The following is an 8,335-nucleotide window of genomic DNA, read 5'->3' on the forward strand; positions in this document are numbered from 1 at the left end:
CGCCATCTTAGTAGTAGCAGCGCCCGGGTGGAAGGAATAAGATGATAGGGGAAGGGCCTTTTATCGCAGACGGGCGCGTTGCGAAATCAGCAGCAGCTGGGGAATTCGTGGGGCAGCTGGGGTGGGTGAGAGGGCACCCCTGTGGGTTGGTGAGCCCCACGGAGGGGTGACCCCCGTGGATGGGTGCGCGAAAGTAAGCCGCGGAGCCGGGGTAACGTACCCAGCGGGTCTGCACGGCTCTGCTCCTTCCCAGGGCCCCGGTGCATCCAGGTGCCTCACGATTTGGAAATGAAAATAAATAAAGTGCAGCAGGCAGGATGGGATTTGTTCTGATCTCTTCCTTGGAGGTGCTTCCCCTGTTTTTGACCAGGTCCGTGACCCTCACGAATAAAGATGTACGAAGAAGAATTCTGAGTAGGTTAAAAAGCCTCTTTTTCAATCAGTGCTCAAGGAAAGGATAAGATGATGTGACACAAATGTATGATCGTGTGCCACAAATAGAACATTGTGGGAAGCTTTCCCTTAAACATAAGCTTTGTCCTATATTTTTTCAAACAGTTTATTTCCTTGCTGTGTAGGTCATTCTTAACATTAGGCTAAATTTAGCTGAAGACACACCAACAGCAAAGACAGACTGTCTCAGAAAGCTGAATTAGACCCGCAGTCTCAACTGCATGGCCTGGTCAGGAGGCTGGATGCAAACCTGTTTACGTTTTTATTGACCTTTTTTTTCATGGAGCTTGTTAAAGGTAACAAAATCTCAGCCATTTAAATTAAATACCTTGTGTCTAGAAAATCAAAAGTTTATAGGATGGTTTGCCTGGTATACTCTTGTGCTGCAAGCCATGTATACAACTTACATTAATTTCAAGGGTATTTCTGCCACAAAGTGAGGAAAGACTGTAGCCCTAACATCTCAGGCCTTTTGAAGATCTGCACCTGAAGCTTCAAAACAGTGGTCTAATCGCCGCTTCCAGTAAGGACAGCAGAATTTGTTCTTGTTTATGCACTTTAATTTTCAGTTCTTTGTGTATAAATTTAGCTGTGGGTGGAGTATCCTGAGCCAGATTTCTCCTTATATGCTATACATACAGAATGACAGAAAGACATACATGATTCTGTGTTAGATTGACAATGACTTACATTTGCTAGCAAATACTGGATCAGAGCCATCTGTTTCAGAAATTAGCATAGCAGCAGTTTGTTTGTTTGGCTTCATCTGTCTCTTAGTTTGGTCAAAATCCTCTTGTTTTAGAGACACACTATCACATACAGAAAGGACCTGTGATATACTCTGTGCAGGCATCCCCTAACATACATTAATTATTCTAAAAAGCAGAGATATGAAATGCGATTGTCAGAAATCCAGACAAAGCTAAAATAAGGTCTTTTTTTTTTTCTGGAAACAAGTTTGACTTTCTCAGTGCACTCTATCTTATATTAAAAATCATCTACGCCTAAACAGTGTACTGATATCAAAATACTTCTCTCTGTACCAAAGTAGTGTTGCTGTACTTGTAAGTGCACTGTATCTTTTCTTTCTGTGTATTTTGACAGAATTGCAGAAATCCTTCCTGACTTATAGCCTCTACAACTTTCTTTTGAAGAGGTATTGATATTCTTAAAAATTGAGAAGTCTAGCTCCAAACAACAGTCAAGAAAAGGGCATCAATCCATCAAATGATAAGGTATCACCCCATTAAACAACAGCTTTTCTAAAAGTGGTTCACTTTGAAGCCCTGTATACCAAAAGAAAATGACATCTTTTACACAGCTTTTTTATTTGCAGTATACTGAGTCTGCACTATTCAGTATTTCAGTTATTTGCCCAGATTTTTTAGGTCTCTGGAAAAAAAGGAAAGATTTAAAAATTCTACTTAATACTCCAGAAGCTTGTATCTACCATTTTATAGTTCCTACTGGATCTGGTTACAGTGCAAATATTTCTCCGCAGGCATAGCAAAAGGTCTACATTGTTGTACAGCTAATGATCATTATGTGGCGTTTGCTTGATGATACAAGTTTAGATTCAGACGATATTCCTAACTGCTGTTTAAAAATACAACAGAAAATAGTCATAAGAAAGTCTTCTGTACTCCTGAGAAGTGTAAAGCCTGATATTGTTATTCTGAAAAGAGAACTCTAGGTAGATCTGCTCAAATAGGAAGAAATGTGAATGTTTCTTACAACTGAATACTGCTAATGCATGATTTAGATATGTACTATGCAAAGTAAAAGATTTAGTTCATTTTCATGTTACTTCATATCTTAGTTACACGACAAAACCACCAACAAAAACACCTTCTAAAATAAGAACTTACGTTTCTCCTTCAGAAAAATGAGTCGTATGTTGTAGGCAATGAAAATGACGTGAAGTCTCAACTCAAGGGATGTGAGTGCTCATTCTACATGTGAATTAGAAAAGCACCTGTGTTGCTTTGTCTATGTGCATCGGTCTCTACCTGAGCATCTAATTCATGTTACTCCTCCCACAATCCGCCCCGTTTCTTTGTCTCATCTGAGCAACCAACAATAGGATCTACAGAAGTTTAGAAACCTGGACTGAATGGAGGGGGTGTGATTTGCTAATGAGAAGTGGCTTACCTAGTTCACTGTTAAAATCATAACACCTAATGCAGAATTTTGCTTGTATTACTTTATGATGAAACAGCAGGTCTAGCTAAAGTCAGACGGTGACAAAATCTGATAGCTTCACTGTGCTATTAGAGCACAATGATGAAATTGCCTATTCAGAATATAGCATTCCGAATCAATATATTGTTAATGCATACCACTGTTTTTAGAATAAATAGCAAACGTTGTCAGAAGTAAATATTTATGTATTTTAAGCAATGGCAAGAGAGTATAAGTGCTTTTTCAAGGTAAGTGTAGAAAGCCATTACAAAGCTTATCTTTGCAGCTGACCTGTAAAAGCTAAAAAGGCTTTGAGGACATCAGATAGAAACTTTAATTCTTCACACAGTCAAAACTGCCATGAAGCCAATGTCCCAGGATCACAACTCTGAGTATGCTCGGTAATAGTAATGGAACTCAGACTTACATGGGCAGCTTCATTCAGAATTTTAATTTAATTGACGTTACAATTTGTTAAGTAGTGATTTCTTGTAACAATTTTTTTTTAATTGCTAAATGTAAGGCAAAACAGTTTTTAAGAATAGGATTTCTTGGAGGTGTTATTATTACAGAATAAAAAAACTTTTAAAAATGTAGCTGCAATGCTTCTGCTTCAAGACAGCAGCCTTTTGTTTACAGTAGGCAGGTTAAGAGGTTATACTTGTGTCACAAGTAAAGACAGCCGAAATTTCTTCCAGGTAAAGATTCTAGACTTTTGTAGCAATCTCAGATTTTAGCAGCGAACAATTTTTATTATCTTTTTGTCCAGCTCTAACCATAATGCATTTAGTCAATCATAGCACTATTAATTTTAGTTAATACGGCTTTTTGATTTTTGAAAATGCTATGCAAAGATGTGCTTTACTATAAATAACAAGTCATCCAGATATCATAAGCTACCAAATACAGAGGGGATGAAAATGCCAGTGGATCCCACTGAATGATTTGGCCTTAAGGCTCCTGCAGGTTTTATTCAGATGCAGAAGAGTAGGAGTGGGGAAGAGGAGATAAATAAAACATTTGTTTCGGAAAGTAGGTGACTTTGACAGAGCACTGATTTAAACCATGAATACTAGCAGATCAGAAGAATATTGTTAAGAAGTGAGGCTCGTGAAGAACACTCAACACCAGCCCCCCAAGTGGCACTTACCATTAAATTTCTGCTTTTCTTTTAACTATTATTGCACCTTCTCTGAAGTTCTGTACATAATTTAGTCAGTGACTCCTACTGATGTATCACAGTCACTCAAACACGTTTTTACACCGCTCACTGAATATTTCGGTAAAGGTCTAATCTCATTTGGATTTATTACGATTTATCTTGGATTAAGCATTTATCTGCTAAGGATTATGACCTATACTATGAGGTGCTGATGAACCATTGGAGTTCAGGAATGCCTAAGCACATTAGAATGAATCAGCAGTATTCTTTTTTGACACAGACTTCACACGTTATCTTTTTTCAGTCATCAACTCTGCAACATTCATACAGATAAGTATCTAATTTTCATTTACGGGCAGTAACCTGGAAAGCTCTTAGCATCCAGTAGGAGCAAAGCTGCTTTTAATTAGGAGCAGTTTAAAAGATCAGGCCTGCGAGCCACATGACTTCGTATTCAGTCTGCCTTCAACAGTCAGTATAACATTATTGATTTTTTTTACACCAATTTAAATATCTTTCCTTCTTTCTGAAATGTATTTTGGTGAGTCTTCTACTGCAACCCCAACTTTCTACTTTTTCTGATTTGCACAGCCAGAAGGGGAAAAAGAACAAGCATAAAGAACAAAGATACATTGTTTGTTTATTACCTTTCTGGACTTTTAAGATTTTTTTCTTGTTTGAATAGGTTTGAACTGCTTCCTCTATTGATATAAATGGTACTGCACCTCAGGAAGAGTATTGGATTTCTCATGTGATTAAAAAAAGTTGGTCTTTGGCTTTAGTTTGTGGCAAAACCACCAACGTATGCTGTAGTTGCCTCAAGATAGGCTCCTAGCTATTTTCATGCTTAACAATTATGTGTATTTATCATATCTTAGAATTTTATGCCACTTTAATTGCACAAAAGTTAGAGAATTCCAGTGGCTTCTTTAATTTTGTATGTTTGTAAGTTTTCCTTACAGCTTGGGTTTTTCCTTCATGATAATACAACACAGGTTTAAATACTTTAAGGCAGTCTTTCATAATATTGGAAATAAGACCTCGGATATGAAACTGCACAATTTAATGTGTTTACACACTCTTACTAATGGAGTTAGGAAGAAAATATATGGTTCATTTCCAGTATACGTTTCTACTATTTGCAAAATACTGTCCCATTTAGAATGTGCAATCATGTAACAAATGACTGTACTGTAGTATTATTGTTCATTTTGAGGATTGCCTGCAATGTCTTACTTGCTAACCGGGGAGTTTACAGTATGAGTGTAACTGTAAAGAGATGAAACCTAAGGTTGTAAGAGGACACTAGTTCCAGTATGTCTGACTTCATTAAATGGAGTAATGTAATTACATTTTGGTTTTCATGAGAACAGTTGAAAATTCACATTTCTTTACACTGGTGGGATATAGCATGCTTTGTTACCAATCTGCATCACAGTTTCTTATCCAATTAATGTTCAGGAACTGTGGACTTATGGACACAGCAATGTGTGTGAAACCATAGCTCGTATTTCGGTTATGCAAAGAAAAGATTCAGCTGAGGAAAAATTAGACAAAACAGAAGACTGAGAAATGGATGAGCATAGAAAAGAATTGATTTACTGTAACTAAAAACATAGATGAATAAGCTGTAAAGGGACATAATCAAAGATAAAATTATTTTTCAGTACCTTTTCTGTGAAATATCAAGTAGAAAACCGCCTGGATTCCCAGAAGAGAAAGGTTCCATGATACAATGAAATTCTTTACCCACTTTCACATGGGTACATGTGCAAGAAAGGCAAAACAGTGAGTAAAAGGTATTTTGTGATAATGGGATGCATCAGCATGCACAGGACATTGATCTTAAACCTGCTTCTGAGATACAAGGATGAGGAGGACATGTTAATTTACTTTCTTTTGACATCAGCCCAGAACTACATATGTAAAGTGACAATCCTAAGGATAGGATGGATGACAAAGTCAAACTTTGAAAAGACTCTTCCATGTACTTGGAATCATAGAATCATTCAGTTGGAAGGGACCTTAGGAAGCTTTCTAGTGCGAACTCCTGCTCAGATCAGGGTCAACACTGAAATCACATCAGTTTGTTTAGGACTTGGTGCAATGAAGTTTTGAAAACTTGCAAGGATGGAGATTCCCCAGCCTCTCTGGGCAACCTGTTTCAGTGCTTAAATATCCTTGTATTTAATTTTTTTTTTCCTTATATCCAGTTGCACCTCAGTAATGAGCCTAGCTCCATCTTTTTGGTAGCCTCTTCTTAAGTAGGGGCAGGTTGGTTTTAGGTATTTTGTAAGCTATCTCTTCTCCAGACTAAACAAGCCCTCGTGTCTCAGGCTTTCCTCAAGGAGCAAGGTTCTCCAGCCCTCTGAACACCTTGGTGCTTGTCTGCTCAACTTTCTCAAGTTTATCCACATCTTTCTTGTACAGGGGGCCCCAAAACTGCACATACTATTCCAGATACTAAAACAGCCTAAAGACTGCAGAGTAAAAGGGAATAACTACATCTCTCAATCTACTGTCTATGCCCCTGTTGATACAGCAGAACATGCTGTTAGCCTTTTTTGCTTCCAGAGCACGCTGATGGCTCTTGCTTAGTGTACATCACCAGGACCCCCATGTCCTTTTCAGCAGAGCTGCTCCTCAGCCAGTCAGTCTGATCCTGTACCATTGCAGGGGGTTAGTCTGTCCCAGGTGCAAGACTTTTCATGTGTCCTGCTTGAGTTTCATGAGGTTCCTGTCAGTCCATTCCTCCAGCCTGTGTATGTCCCTCTAAATGACAATTCTGATCTTGAGAGAGCTGGTGGCATCTCTTAGTTCGATGCCTTCTGCAAGCCTGACAAAGTTGTGCTCTGTGTTCTCTCCTCCAGGCCACTGATAAAGATATTCAATGGCGTAGGTCTAAGGGTAAGCTTCCAAGGAATGCCACTTGTAACCAGCTATCAGGTGGGGTATGAACCGTTAGCCCATTGTGCCTGTCAAGCTAGATTTTCACCCATCTAGCAGTCTACCCATCTACACTGTAATATTCCAACTTGGATACAAGTGGGCTGTGGGAGAGTGCACTGAAAGCCCTGCTGAATCAAGGTAGGTGACATCTACTGCTCTCCCTTTGTCTGCACATCTTGCCATTTCATCACAGAAGGTAATTAGGCTTGGTCAAGCATGGCAAACCTTGGTAAATCCATGGTTGCTACTGTTTCTAATCACCTTTCTTCAGAAATGGCTCCCGCGCACTTGCACCATTATTGTCCCAGAGAACAAGCAGACGCTGACTGGCGTGTTCCATGGATCATCCTTCTTGCCTTTCTTTAGCATTATGGGCTTTTGGGTAGATTTAAGTGTGAAATCAGTCTTTCACTTCACAGTTAAGAGATTCGACATACTCCATAGTTATATGCTCCCTATAAACTGGGACTAAAAAGTCTATAAACAGTTATTGATCTCCACATGCTACTGGGGAAATTTTCCAAGATCAGCGACAGCTTGGAAATCACTGGCATTTTAAAATTATAGATCACTGCTTCACTTTTTTGGCATTTACAATATTGCATTATGGCAATGAACATGCTAGATGTGTGTATAAAAAACCAAAATGCTTTTAGCATTTCAGTATTTTTTGTCTGAGCAATATTAAAGATGGAAATTTCTTGATACAATTCAAAATAATGGTTTTGTTTATTAAAGATATATACCCATTAAGATGAAGTTAGGATGAGAAAAATGCTTGTTTGTGTGAAAATAATATCTGCTTTCTCAACAACAGCATGTCCTGATGTTTCTTTGATTCATACCTGATTACTTTAATGACTAAACCAAGTTTTAACTCCTGTTAACACTGCAGAATGCAGACAGTTATAGATGAGTAAAAAGTAGTTTGCCCTCCCAAGTCATTGTCAACGCACCTCTCAGTTATTTTTTTATTCTGGAATTATTTACAATGGAGAGGATTGGTTTCAAGTCATGGTCCTGTGTAAAGAGTGTCAAAGCCTCTGGTCAGCCACTGAACTTTCATTATAATTTGGGAGGAGCTGGGTGCTTGCCTACAAAAGGGCATGGGTACATGAAATAAAAAGGTGTGTTTACAATGTGCTAACACATGCTAAAGTCACTTCTTTGCTGGAGAAGGCAAAATGTTTTGAAATCCCAAGCTTGTTTATGCTGCCTGGGGCAGGAAGGACCTCATTGTAACACAATGATTCCTCCAGCTGATGGAGGATCTGCTCTGACGCATTCTGAAGGATGTTGCATATGCCTCGGCTGGAAAAATGATGCTTTCTATGTATTGGTCAAGGATAGAAAAGAAGGGGAAATGGTAGGAGTGGCGATTCGGGTGATCTTTAAAGAAAAAAAAAATGCAAATATGAATTGAAGATGAGCTCCATATACTTCCAGGTGTAAAACTAATGAGCAGTCACAGAGCTCATAATTTACTGTATCCGATTTCTGCACTGCAAAACCACACATTTTAAAAAAGATTAAAAAATTGGCTAATGAGATTAGGTGGCTAACAATGTTTCAATGCAAAAAGTATGTAAT

Source organism: Nipponia nippon, unplaced genomic scaffold (assembly GCF_047370975.1).
Source record: "Nipponia nippon isolate SJK-2023a ecotype South Korea unplaced genomic scaffold, ASM4737097v1 scaffold_5, whole genome shotgun sequence".
In the NCBI taxonomy this organism is placed as follows: Eukaryota; Metazoa; Chordata; class Aves; order Pelecaniformes; family Threskiornithidae; genus Nipponia; species Nipponia nippon.